This window comes from Mustela nivalis (assembly GCF_964662115.1).
Source record: "Mustela nivalis genome assembly, chromosome: 2".
In the NCBI taxonomy this organism is placed as follows: Eukaryota; Metazoa; Chordata; class Mammalia; order Carnivora; family Mustelidae; genus Mustela; species Mustela nivalis.
Genome location: NC_139021.1, coordinates 160,319,690 through 160,333,610, shown reverse-complemented (window position 1 = coordinate 160,333,610; position 13,921 = coordinate 160,319,690). Strand labels below are relative to the sequence as shown.

Genomic DNA, 13,921 nt, shown 5'->3' with positions numbered 1-13,921 from the left:
CCACTTACATGAGATACTCAGAGTAGTCAAAATCATACAGAAAGCTGAATGGTGGCTGCCAGGGGCTGGGACAAGTGGGGGAATAGGGAATCATTGTTTAATGGGTACAGTTTCAGTTTCACAAGATGAAAGTTATGGAAATGGATGAGGGTGATGGTTGCAAAATATAATGCATATATTTAACACCACTGAACCATACACTTAAAAAATAGTTAAGATGATAACTTTTATATGTATTTTACCACACTACAAAATAACTGGAAAAAATTTGGTAATCAACACATATAAGTCACCACCTGCAAGGCAAAGTACAGAAAATCCAAATACAAATTACTTTTTTCCACAACTAGATTCATAGTGTTAATATTTTTAAATTTGCAACTTTAGAAAAATTTTGATATACTCATTACATTACATATACTCATCACATTCTAACTGGGGAACTACTTTTAGATGCAGAAATTATTTCTAACATGAGTTTATGTGAAAATTTTCATACAACTATGACATTATTAGTATAGGATCATAACTGTATATTTTAGATATACCTTTTGTTGTTTCTATCAAATATTATATTTTAAAATATATTTAAGGATAAGCAGCACGTACACAGTGTCATTTTAAGACCCTGTACCTCTGTGGCTAACATCTGTATACCTTGTGCCTTGCCTGTAGTTGGTGTGACAGGCGCGTTTTGTAAGGTGTTCCTTTTGGGCAGAAATCTCTTAAAAGATATTTAACTTGATATCTGACATTTGTGATGACTACTATAAGGTAATGGTCCCTAAAATTAAGACAAAGAAGAAAAAACATGCTATGCTACAAAGGAAGGTGCAGAGACTCAATAACTTCCGAGTTCTAACTGGGTTTTCTCTCCATTTTGAAAAAAAGTAATGTAGTCAATTTACAAAAAAATTAGAGGCACAGCGGAAGTAATGACTGTAAAGTAGTCCAAATAATGAAACTAGCAATATATGCCACTTTAAGATAAACAGAGGAAGGGAAAGGTCAACAATAAACCCATAAAATCAACTTGTATATTTAACTTTTAAGAAAAATAAAGTATAAATGTTTTAAATGCTAAAATTAAGTGTTTTATGTAATACAAACTTAAGCCAGTATTCAATTATAAACTTATAACATGCAAGTAACTTCCGCAGACCATGAAGTTCCACCTTCCTTTAAATACAATATCATTTATAATCCAACCTGGTTTAATTCAATACAAAGTCCTATATTTCAACATTAATTACATTTTGTTAAAATGTCATCATAATAAACTTGGAAACCTAGTTACTTTTTGGCAGAAGTCTGCAATAGTGAAGTTATTATAAATCACATTTTTAGTCTATAGGTGATGGGGTGAAACCAAATTGATGGTAAACTAGGTACTAAATTACATAGTGAAAATAGTAATGTGAACATAATAGAATGAGCAGCGTCTAGCCCATATCCACAATTTTCCTCCTCCTGACCCTCTACTTTATCTGATTTAGATGAGGAACTATTGAGTGGGTATCACTAAATTTATTACCTTAAAATAGAGGTAGGGACATTAAACAGTCATGATATTAGGAGCAAGGAGTAAGATACCCTTCTAATAGTGAAGAAGAGAGCCAGAAAGCCAGCAAACAGATAAATAGTTTACAGTCTTGAGGATGGAGGGAAATGATGAAACACCCATGTATACCGAAGTGGTTACCTCAGTGGTTCTCAAAGCTTGTGTGCTCTCCAACATCACCCAGGTTCTCCTCTCAGGAGCACAGTTATTCCTCTTATCTTTATCTATGGTGCATCCCAGTAAGTCATGTTCATAACTGGACTGGTCATCAAGCTAAATTATGTTCAGTAAGTTCTATTTAAGGGTAACCACTTGATGCAAGCAAGACTCGTGCCACAAATTAGTGGGTGAGAGTTAGACAAATAACAGGAGTGTTACATGATCTTAAAATATGTGTTCATGAGATATTTAATATTACAAAAGGAAAAACAATAACCTCACAGTGGAGAGATGTGGTAGACACCACCTTAACATTATGTACCTCCTGGGTGCTCAGGCGCCTCAGATAGTTAAGCATCTGCATTTGGCTCAGGTCATGATCCCGTGGTCCTGGTATCAAGTCCCGAATTGGGATTCCTGCTCAGAGGGGAGCTTGCTTCTCCCTTTACCCGTCACCCTGCTTGTGATCACTTTCTCTCTCTCTCTCTCTAAAATAAATAAAATATTTTTAAAAAATTATGTGCCTCTGATATGATGTACTGAGAACACATTACTACTTCTGAGGAAACCTTGCCAAAAACACATAATCTCAATCTGTTCAAACGAAAACATTAGATAACCCAAATTACTAGTCTGTACTTAACCAAAAAATGTCAGAGTCATGAAATACAAAGAAAGACTGAGGATCTGTTTCAGATGAAAGGAAACTAAAGAGACAGGACAACTAAATGCAACCTGTGATCTGACATTATTCTGGGGGGTTAAAGCAAAATTGATGATAAACTTCTCTATACAGAATTATATAATGAAGAACAGTGATCTGCCATATCCACAATTTTCTTCCTCCTGATCCCCAATTTCATTTGATTTTGATGGGTAACTACTGGGTGGGCATCATGACAAAATGGTATAAAGGATATTATTGGAACAACTGGGAAAATCTGAATAAGTTCTACAGATGAGCTAATTACATTGTATCGATGTTAATTTCATGACTATTTCTTCACTTTTAAAATTTACATATAGAGACACCTGGGTGGCTCAGTGGGTTAAGCCTCTGCCTTTGGCTCGGGTCATGATCTCAGGGTCCTGGGATCGAGCCCCGCATCGGGCTCTCTGCTCGTCGCTGAGCCTGCTTCCCTCTCTCTCTCTATCTCTCGCTTTCTCTGCCTCTCTGCCTACTTGTGATCTTTGTCAAGTAAATAAATAAAATCTTTAAAAAATAAAATAAAAATAAAATCTACATATAGAAAAATCCACTTGTTCTGGTGTACAATTATGTGAGTTTCGGCAAAAAGCATACAGTTATGTAAATACCATCATAATCAAGATGTAAAGCAACTCATCATTTCCCAAATTCTCTTGCATTGCCCCTTTATAGTCAATCCCTTTCCCTCATAATAACAGATTTTTTTCTCAATAATTTGGTCTTTTCCAAAATGTCACAAAATAAAATCATATAGAATATAATTTTTAAAATCTTTTTCCACCTAGCTTAACATATTTGTGTTGTTGAATATATCAATGGTCATTTCCTTTTAAAAAAATTATTTGTTTGTTTGTTTGCTTATTTTAGAGAGAGAGTGTGCCATATGCAATCAGGGGAAGGGACAGAGAGACTCCACACTGAGAACAGAGCCTGACATGGGGCTTGATCTCATGACCCTGACATCATGATCTGGGCCGAAATCAAGAGTTGGATACTTAACTCACTGAGCCATTCAGGCGTCCTTACAGTCCTTTCCTTTTTATTGCCAAGTAGTATCACTATATGGCTGTACCACCATTTGTTTATACATTTAATTTTCTCATTTTGATAAATTTGTACTGTGGTTATTTGAAAGAATGCCCTTGTTTTTAGGAAACATAGAATGAAACACTTATGTTGGTAAAAGGACATTATGTCTGTAACTTGTAAATGGTTCAGAAAAAAGTAAATGGATGTGATCATATTTACGTATGTACATATAGAGCAAATTCGGTAACATGTTAACATGTGGAGAATCTATATGAAGAGTGTAAGGGGATTCTTTGTACTATTTCAACTGTTCTGTAATTCTGAAATTATATAAAAATAAAAATTAAGTAAAATAGATGAAATCTAAAAGAAAATACCTTTAAAAATGGAAAAATAGAAGTCAGATAAGTGAGAAATAAATTTTGGGGGGAAATTCCCTTAAATATAAATAATAAAAGTTATATTCTACCACTTAACCTAATTATAAAAACCTGACTGCTTTGAACAACTCATTTGCAACACTCAGATTAAACATTTAGTTATAGTAAATACATTTGCAGAATGTATTTGTAGTCTGGAAGTAACAATATGATATACATAGCAGCTTCATAATAAAGTATTTCTGAAAAAAATACTACATAATTTGTTACCTTTCATATTAACTCAAATATTTCTCTCTTAGCCCAGCATTTACAAGTTTAGAATTAAAAGGGAGACTAAAAGTCTGGCAGACAACTTTGAATTTTACTTCAAACTGGAAGCATTGAGTTGTAACACCTATAGACAAAGTAATAGACGTTTGGATAAGAAAAAGTGAATATAGTGAAATAATGCTAAAGCTTGTGCATTAGATGTATTCTGGATAAAATGCTTCCAGAAGTAACTTGGGGGCGAATAAAAAAGACAAAGGGGGCACCTGGGTGGCTCAGTTGGTTAAGCAACTGCCTTCGGCTCAGGTCATGATCCTGGAGTCCCAGGATCAAGTCCCACATCAGGCCCTCTGCTCATCAGGGAGCCGGCTTCTCCCTCTGCCCCTCGCCCCTTTCATGCTCTCTCTCTGTCAAATAAATAAAATCTTAAAAAAAAAAAAAAAAAGACAAATCACCTCAAAGAAAGTATTCAGATGACAGATTTAAATAAACAGTCTCAAAATCAACATATCCAAATTTAAAGCACTCTTTTACCATTCTTACCCATCCCAGGCCACCTCCTTCCCTCCCAACTTTTCTTTTCATCCCAAACTTAAATCCTCAGCCAATTTTTACTCACCCCCCCCCACCTTTTTTCTTGGAATGTATCTAACCAATTTTCCTTTCAATCATCTATTTTAAGAGATCTAACCCTGGGGGGCACCTGGGTGGCTCAGTGGGTTAAGCCTCTGCCTTCGGCTGAGGTCATGATCTCAGGGTCCTGGGATCGAGCCCCGAATCAGATTCTCTGCTCAGCAGGGAGCCTGCTTCCCCCTTCTATGTCTGCCTGCTGCTCTGCCTACTTGTGATCTCTCACTATCTCTGGAAAATAAATAAATAAAATCTTAAAAAAGAGAGAGAGAGGGCGCCTGGGTGGCTCAGTGGGTTAAGCCGCTGCCTTCGGCTCAGGTCATGATCTCAGAGTCCTGGGATCGAGTCCCACATCGGGCTCTCTGCTGAGCAGAGAGCCTGCTTCCCTCTCTCTCTCTCTGCCTGCCTCTCCATCTACTTGTGATTTCTCTCGGTCAAATAAATAAATAAAATCTCTTAAAAAAAAAAAAAAAAAAAAGAGAGAGAGAGAGAGTTCTAACCCTCGGTTTGTATTTCCATAACCTCTACTCTAGTCCAGACCACCAACACTTATTACCAGTGCTGTTACTATTGAGATAGCCTTCTGACACGCTTGCCTAAACCCATATGTGATCCATTCTATACACTACCACCAGAACCATGTTCTAAAAAGACATTTATTTACCTCACTCTACCCCACACCTGCCCAAAACCCTTTTATAGTTCTCTGTCACCTACAGGATTAAGTCCAAATTTCTTAGTATAGCAACCACAATCTGGCCATTGTACCTTTCCATCAGTCTCTGAACTACTTACACAACATTATTTTATCATTCTCCACAGTATGAAAAGCACTCTTGCATCCCTGTGCTTTTGCTATTCCTATTTTCTATTCTCTCAGTGTGTAACAGACTCCTTTCCTGGGGCGCCTGGGTGGCTCAGTTGGCTAAGCATTTGACTCTTGGTTTCAGCTTAGGTGGTGATCTCAGGGTCGTGAGACTGGGCCTTACATCAGGCTCCGAGCTCAGTGGGGAGTCTGCTTAAGATTCTCCCTCTCTGGGACACCTGGGTGGCTCAGTGGGTTAAAGCCTCTGCTTTCAGCTCAGGTCATGATCCCAGGGTTCTGTGATCGAGCCCCACATGGGGCTCTCCGCTCAGTGGGGAGCCTGCTTCCCCCTGTCTCTCTGTCTGCCTCTCTGCCTACTTGTGATCTCTGTCAAATAAATAAACTCTTAAAAAAAAAAAAGACTCTCCCTCTCCCTCTGCCCCTCCCCCTGCCTTCTCATTCTCTAATAAATAAATAAATCTTTAAAAACAAACAGACTCCTTTCCTGATCTCCACATCATTACAATTCTGATTCAAGAGTCAACTAAAATATCTTCTCTGAGAACCCTTCTCCTTACTCCCACCCCACTAACCCCCAGGTGGAACTGATTACTCTGAACTAGCACTTTATTTCTATTTTGGCACTTATGCTTTATATCTCTCTATATCATATCTCTCTAGGAACAAGCTTTCCACTCCTACCACACACTGTAATATCCCTTCTGGGTGGGGCCAGTTTTTTTCATCTTCATTTTCCAGTGGCTCGGCACAAAGTCTGAGAACACAATGTGAGTTTTTAAAATGTTTGTTCAATTGAACGCTATTGCCGATTAATCTTTCTTAAATACCACTAGTGTCATGGTGGTCTTTTCCCTCAAAAATTTTTCATGACCCTTTCTTCCTATGAAATCAAATATTAAGTTTTAGGCTTGGACTCCAAGACCTTCCAGAATTTTCTTCTATATGACATCAAGTTAATTCCATCAGCAAACACTTTCTGCCCTACTTAAGTCTCTTCATAGTCTTATAAACATGTGATATAATCTCAACATTTTCAGGCTGGGAGGATCCTTAATTTTAGTGTCATTCACTCAGCAATTATAAAAACACAAGAAAAAACTTTAATCAATTCAAGTCCTACCCATTCTTGAAATGAATTTCAAATGTCATATTCTCTGAGAAACCATATAACTATTTCCACTTTCTCTACTGGAAATTCCTTAACATTTTTATCTTGGCCTACATAATTTAGCACTTAATTAGATAAATGTTTGCATATTACTCTCAACTATCCAGTAATATTGAAAGCTTTTTTGGTAAAGTCTTTGTGGCTCCCTCTACTTTGCAACACATTACATAATATATGGATAAATGTTTAGTAAATAATTGAAGCCCTAAAACCACACTGTCTGGCTAGCTTTAAAAAAGGTTTTCAAAGCTGAAAACCTTCAAAGTGACAGCCGAATTACAGTCCTACTATCCCATCGCTTCTAATGCTGGTATTACAACTCAGAGTAAGCTCCTGCTCCAAACAGTTTTTACAAATAACTTTTTTTTTTTAAGAGAAAGAGAAAATTATTTAATGATACACCTTTATGTTACGAATAACGTTTTAATGAAACTTAGCTACCTTCACTCATTTGCCTTTTATCTAAGGCAACCTGCATACTACAATAGCAAAGATGAGTAATCACAACAGAGATCCCATGGCCCATAAAGCCTCAAGTGTTTACTGTCTGATCCTTTATAGTTAAAGTTTGCCAACCATTGATTAGGAAAGAAAAGTTCTTCTGTAAATAAGCAAACTGTTCCTGATTCTTCAGAGCTGGGTTTTCTGTTTTTGTTTGGTTGGGTTTTTTGGTGTCTTAAACAAGAAGTAGACAGATTTTGATGATAGCACACAGCAGGTTTATGGCTAGGGCAATATTCTCCATGACCTAGTAAGTGGCTTATTTACTGTTTTCAGTTATCTGTTTGAACACACAACTCCTGATGACATGGATAATCAAGAGTTGATTATATAATCAAATGAAAAACTAAACTAATTTACACAGTGATGAAAAGTCAAGCCACTCATAATGACTTATCATAATCTTTGAAAAAGCAGCATGCTCAAGGTTGGATGGTGCAACAGAGCCTGAACTTGTCTGAATAGACATCTGTTATAAATAAAATAATCAGCTCCAACACTAGAAGTAACATTTTCTACCTATGCTACATTCCTCATTGAGAAAATTCAAAGGATTCTGTAACCAGGAAAGTTACATTAGTGAAGTGGGTAAATTGTGGTGAATTATAACTCTGACTTTGAACACATGGAAAAAACGGAGTCATTTGATCATGTAGAATGACAACCACATGAAGAAAAAAAATCTAGAGACCAATTTCTAATAGCTAATTTGCAAACATCACACAGTAGGCATGACTGGTAAATTAGTAACTGAATTAATATTTTTCCATTAACTTGTATCATTTGGAGTAATTATAGCCTCCAAATATATACAATTTGCAATTCCCAAAAATAGAAATAATTATTCTTTTACAAAATTAAAGGCAATTTAACTACAGGAATAAAAATCATTTAAACTCTTCAGTGAAAGGTGACATAAATAATATACTGTATGTGTATCTAAACAAATTCTAATTAATCTAAACAAATTCTCCATTAATCGATGGAGAAAAAAACATAGGTCATTTAAGTTCAGTAGCTGACTAAAGAATCCTACTCAAGGACCAGTTTTAGGGAGGACCTCTGGTGTCCTCATAAGATAATATTCTCTGGCATGTTTTCATGCACACTGCTTCTTTAGCACGTTTATCATTTGACATACTCGATTAAACCACAACCACATCAAAGCCTCCCTATCCTGCTAAACTTCAACAAGATCTACCAGTTAAAGCTTTCAAGAAGTGGTATTTTCTAGCAATATACCAATGCAAGCACAGTGCTAGAAACCAGATATAATGGAAAGCACTCTCAGACACCAAACACACAGGACTTCCATTAGTACTGCCTTACTTTCTATGACAGAAGTCCAAAAAGACAACAACAAAAACCAACTAGATTTTTTCCTCCTGCTACACTGTCCGACACTAATTATAAAACACTGCAGATGTAGCCTTTCTCAAAATGCAAAGGGACTGTGTATATTTGCAAAGAACAACTATTTTTTATGCTTCCAAATTCTTAATCCTGTTTGGAGCTGTCAGTGGGGGTTAATGGAAGCCTTGGATAGGAGAATTCCAATCTGGTTGGCAGATGGATAGGTTGGTTATAGCTGCATAACTATGTCTTGCCTGCAGGCACAATTCAGAACACTGTTAAAGCAATATAAAGTCTCTGTCAAGCTGAACCATTTGGATCAGTAGCAAGGAGAAATAATAATAAAAAAGAAGTTCATTTCTGGGCCTTGTGCATTTATGCTAGTATGCAGAAACTGATTAATTGTCATAGTGTGCTGGTCTTCTATACTTCAGATTTCTACTTCTGGAGTAGATTTTGCATGCTAATATAATCATTCTCCCTCTTGAGACATTAGCAAATAATCAAATGAAAAACAGGATCATAATTTACTGAGATTCGAGCAATTCTCTATGCAAATTTGACTTGTTATTGCTGCTGCCTCGTTAATCTGAATGCCTTTGACAAACTCCTTTGATTTATGAACTCGTGACAACTCCAATGTGTATATATTTTGCTAGATTGACATTATCATTAAGAGTGGGTGGACTGAGCTCACATGAATGGCTGATTTTATTCGCTGGTGTCTGCTGCTCAACAGCTGAGCATCTCCTCCTCACAAAGCCCCTGAGCGTCAGGCTCTTCCCATCTTCCCATCCATTCATCATCTCGATGTTAATTGGCCCAGGCTTTAAGCAAATTTTCAACACGATTTAAAGGCACGATGACACTGATTACTGACCCTCTGCCATACGGTGCCTATTGATTAACCTGACAGAGATGATGAGCTTGAGGGAAACTAGGTGTGTGGGGACCTCAAGGGGAAAAAATATATTGTCTATGCAGGCAAACACTTGTCATTACCTCACAAACCAGAATTTGCACTGCACACATTCTTAAAACACACTACAGCTTTAGCACCTACAGCTAACACAGAAAGTGCTTTCTGTATTCAGAGATATTACAAATATGTCATGTCAAAGCACATGACACATTCGGTATTTAGAAGAACTCCCCAGATACATGGCTGCCTTTCAACCAATTATACTTGTGCTAGCTGATATATGTATTTTCGGTTAAATTCAAAGAAAGTGCTGGGTGGCTTGGTAGTGTTGTAGCCTATGAGAAGAGAATTAGAATAGGAAAACAAACTAGATTCTTAAAAATAAATAGAGTAAGGAAGAAAGGAAAGAGTAAAATTGCTGTCATTCTACCACTACTATAGTAAGTCGCCATTCTATCACTTAAAATAAGAGATACTCTAAAAAAGGAAGAAAATAGCAATCTGATTTTATAAATTTTATTTTCTGTTCTTTAAATACTGCTAACCTTGATTCCAACTGTCAAAAGTATTCCTGGCACAGAAATTACCAATAACTGAATATCTTAAAATAAAGCTAAGTAATATTTAAGTCTAACAAACATACCCCTTAAATTCTTGCCTGCCCATTTTCAACAGCTGCTATACAAACTGCTCTATTTAGGGAAATCATTCAGGATCTCTTAAGTTAAACTTGGTGATAAAAACTAACTGCTTCATTATTTGGGGGGCGGGAAAGTAAGTTCATAATTAATAGTTACTGAGCTCACACATTAGTAACAAAAATCTGCTTTAAAATATTGTGACATCTACAAATTTACACAAGCAAACTCACACAGCACACCATCAGGGATCAGACAAAAACCACCTTTAGATAGGGAAGGTTCTTATTTAAAACAAAGCTAACAAAATACGCTCCCTCTGGCCATACATATCACCTTGTTTACTTACGAGTCCTGGGGGGACAGCCAATATACAATTTTAAACACGGAGATTTTGGAGCAGCACTAACAGTTATTTCAGAGCTAAAATAACAGAAAACTGAACAACAGCCCAGCTGTAGTCTCTTTTACAGTGACATGGGCTGTTAATGTAAGAGATCAAATGTTTTTCAAGTCAAACAGCATTGGTGCCTGTTATACTGGAACATGTAGCTTACTCCCTAAAAGCCTGCCTCCTGCTCTTTTAAGATAAACAAGCTCAACTAAGCACTGAGATACTCTGATAAGAAGGATGGAAGAGGGGGAACTGCACCACGAAGTGACAAGGCAAGGGCATGAGCAAATGCGCTTTTGTTAACTTTCGATTTATAGAATATATCATATTACAGCAGTTTAATACTTCACCATTAAAAGTATAGTTACAGCTATAAGAGAAGGACAAATTTCTGTCCATACATTTGGGAATCCAAAAAAAAAAAAAAAAAGGCTAAAACAGTTACCTGTTTTATGAATAGGACAGATATCACATAGCATTTGAACATGGTCAGCTTTGTGGCTTAATCAAAGGTTTGAACATCAATTCAGGAATGACTGTGAGTATATAAGAGTCTGTAATTATGTTAATATGCTCCACATCAGAAGTCAGTCTATCTAAACTCTAAAGGTTTTTGATTCCAAAGGCTTGATTTAAAAACAAAAAACTTCATACCTTGTCCTTTCAAGTAGACTTTTTATTTGATTCCGCTTAACATCCCAGTGAGGTCACCAAACCACTTCTATTTGCAACAACGTGCCTTGGTATTTTAAAAATCCCAAGAGGCTTGCTAGGGGCATTTATCTACTAGAGTAGATTGTTTTTCTTGAGAGAACTAAGGCAACTATCATTCATTCAGGGGGAAAAAAGAAGTTTCATATGTTTCACCATTTAAAATACAATTGACAATGCACAAAGTAGCTAAACACGCATGGTAAAATAAACAAAAATTCACCAGGGAGACTGGGATTAAAAGACAGTCGTAATAAGAAACCAAATTTACCTATCATGTGAACAAAAGTGTAACTAGCTTACTTTGCCTCGCTTACCTTTAAATCTACATGACTCTTAAAGAATGTTTTTTTGTTCTCCTTTTCAAGATAATACCTTTATGACTAGATGTTTAGGACAGAGCCTTTCATGCCACAATTTTCTTTCCTGCCCTATTTATACACTATTTCATCCAGAGATCCTCTGCATATAGTTTGTGTGTATTAAAAGGCAAACATTTGCTTCTACTAATAAGGACATCTGGTTATTTTTGTAACTCAAAGACATCTGCATTCTGTAGATCTTTTTGATTCCTCAAAATGGGGTTGAGAACTATAGAACCCCTTAGGATGCATGCCAGAATCCTTTTTCTCTGCTGATCAGTTATTTCTGTCACCCCTGCTCCTAAATTTTTTTCCGCTAAATGACTCTCGTCACCTTGGGTATCTTCCTTGATTTTTATTACAATTCAACGTCATGAAAAAAATTAAAGGCTCCTTTAAAGTTGATAAACTATAATATACCCAACATCTACATATTGTGGAGTAAAAATGAAATTATTCTACATAAATAAGTAAATTTCTGAAAACCAGACTGGACTATGTTAAGATTTGTGTTTAGGTATAGATTTCAATTGTGAACTGTCCCTTGTCTAATTACTCTCCTTTTATCCTTATTATTAAAAAAATTACTAGTTTGTGGGCCTATTATCCTCTGGACTTTCCACTAATTATATAAAGTCTTTATGGGTTTCAGGTCTTTAAAATTACAAATATCATCTCTTACATAGACTTATATAGACTTCTGGTTCCCAAGGGTGGGAAAACATGGTCCAACATAGGACTTGAAGGATATGCCTCAAAGAACTGCAAGGTATCAATAAGAAATCAAAAATCACATTTTGTTTTGTATCCCTTGCTCTCTTCTTAAAATGCCAAATAGACTAACTACACTCCTTACTCAGGATACTTGAGTTTAAGCTATAACTTCTGCTGTTACTGTAAATTTGGCTTTCTCATTTTCTCCTCATCTCCACTACAGACGCTTAAAAAACTACAATGAGGGAAAAACATGTTTTTCAACAGAAAACAGCTAATATCATTTACACTGACTGCATTCTCATAGCCTCCAAGTAGCCAGATACCAAGGTAGTACTGGCCTGAAGGATTTAAAATTTAAGTACAAGGGGTGCTATTTTTGGAGAGTCAAAGATTATAAATACCAATTCATGTCTTCAATTTTCATTTGTTAATATTACCAAACAACAAAATGAAAATAAAAACAAAACTGATTAACTTGGGAGTTCTACCAGGAATAGTTGAACAAATTTACTTGGAAAGATGGCTAATTTTACTGCCCCAGGAATAAACAACCCTGTAGGTTTGTTGTAGTTGCTTTAACAAGGCTCTTTGATGTATAACAAATTTAAAAATAGTTTTCTTTTTCTCCAATAGATTTGTTTTCTGTAACAATGCAAATGGTTTCTACTTAAAGGATATGTTTGAGTGTTATTCTAACAAAATTATTTCTCTTAAGCCTATGGCCTTAAATTATTGGAATGCTAGAGAATGGTTATATACATTAAATTTTCCATTTTGCTAATAAGTATACAGAATTTTGCTTATGCATTCCTGACAAATCCTACAATTTGTCATTCCTTTCTACACTGTAACTCTTCTTAATCTAAAGAATCATAACAAATCTCTATTTCCTTTTCTCAGAATTACTTGAAAAGTCACCACAATTTTAAAAAATAAGTTTTACTACCATTTAGCAGAAGTAAAGTTTTCTTTAGAAATATTAATGATCCTTTGTTGACAAAAGAAAAAGCAAGTGAGAAACAATCCAAACGTATTCCAGAATTATCCAGTCTTGGATCAGCATCTCAATTTTACTTATTATTTATTTATTTGAGAGAAGAGAGAGAGAGAAAGAGTGAGGGAACACAAGCAGGGGGCGCGGGAGAGGGAGAAGCAGGCTTCCCACCATGCAGGGAACCTGACGCTGGGCTCCACCCAAGACCCTGGGATCATGGCCTGAGCCAAAGGCAGACACTTAATGACTGAGCCAGCCAGACACCGCAGCATCTCAATTTTAAAGTGACCTTTTAACTTAAATGATAATGCTAAAATGATAAGAATTACAATGATCAGTCGATTTAAATTGGCTAATTCAATTAAAATTAATTATAATCAATGATTTTTAAAATCTATTATTAGTATCATCAATAATAACATGTTGTTGTGTTATGGCTGAAAGCATTGCTTTACTAACTTCAGAGTTTTATAATGGATGACTGGTTTAACAGAGATCAAACAGTAGTTTTAATACCATAGTACCTGCTCTTACAGCACAGAACCTGTGAATACTGTAACAGCCAACTTTGATATTAAAGTTTGTTTTACCACAATT

The 13,921-nt window shown here is 35.9% G+C and overlaps 1 protein-coding gene across 15 annotated transcripts in view; it reads right to left on the bottom strand.

The window, feature by feature from the left end:
• The window catches only part of BTRC (beta-transducin repeat containing E3 ubiquitin protein ligase), a 182,793-nt gene that overhangs the window by 83,054 nt on the left and 85,818 nt on the right, over nucleotides 1–13,921 (bottom strand). Inside the window, exon 1 of one of the 15 annotated variants that reach the window (XM_082722417.1) lies at nucleotides 10,496–10,687. The exons of 12 other annotated variants lie outside the window; for them this stretch is intronic. The gene's annotated coding sequence lies outside the window, so the exon portion shown is untranslated. Of the gene's footprint in view, nucleotides 1–10,482; nucleotides 10,688–13,921 lie in introns of those variants that run through there. 2 more of the 15 variants (XM_082722406.1, XM_082722408.1) reach the window with 2 other exon arrangements.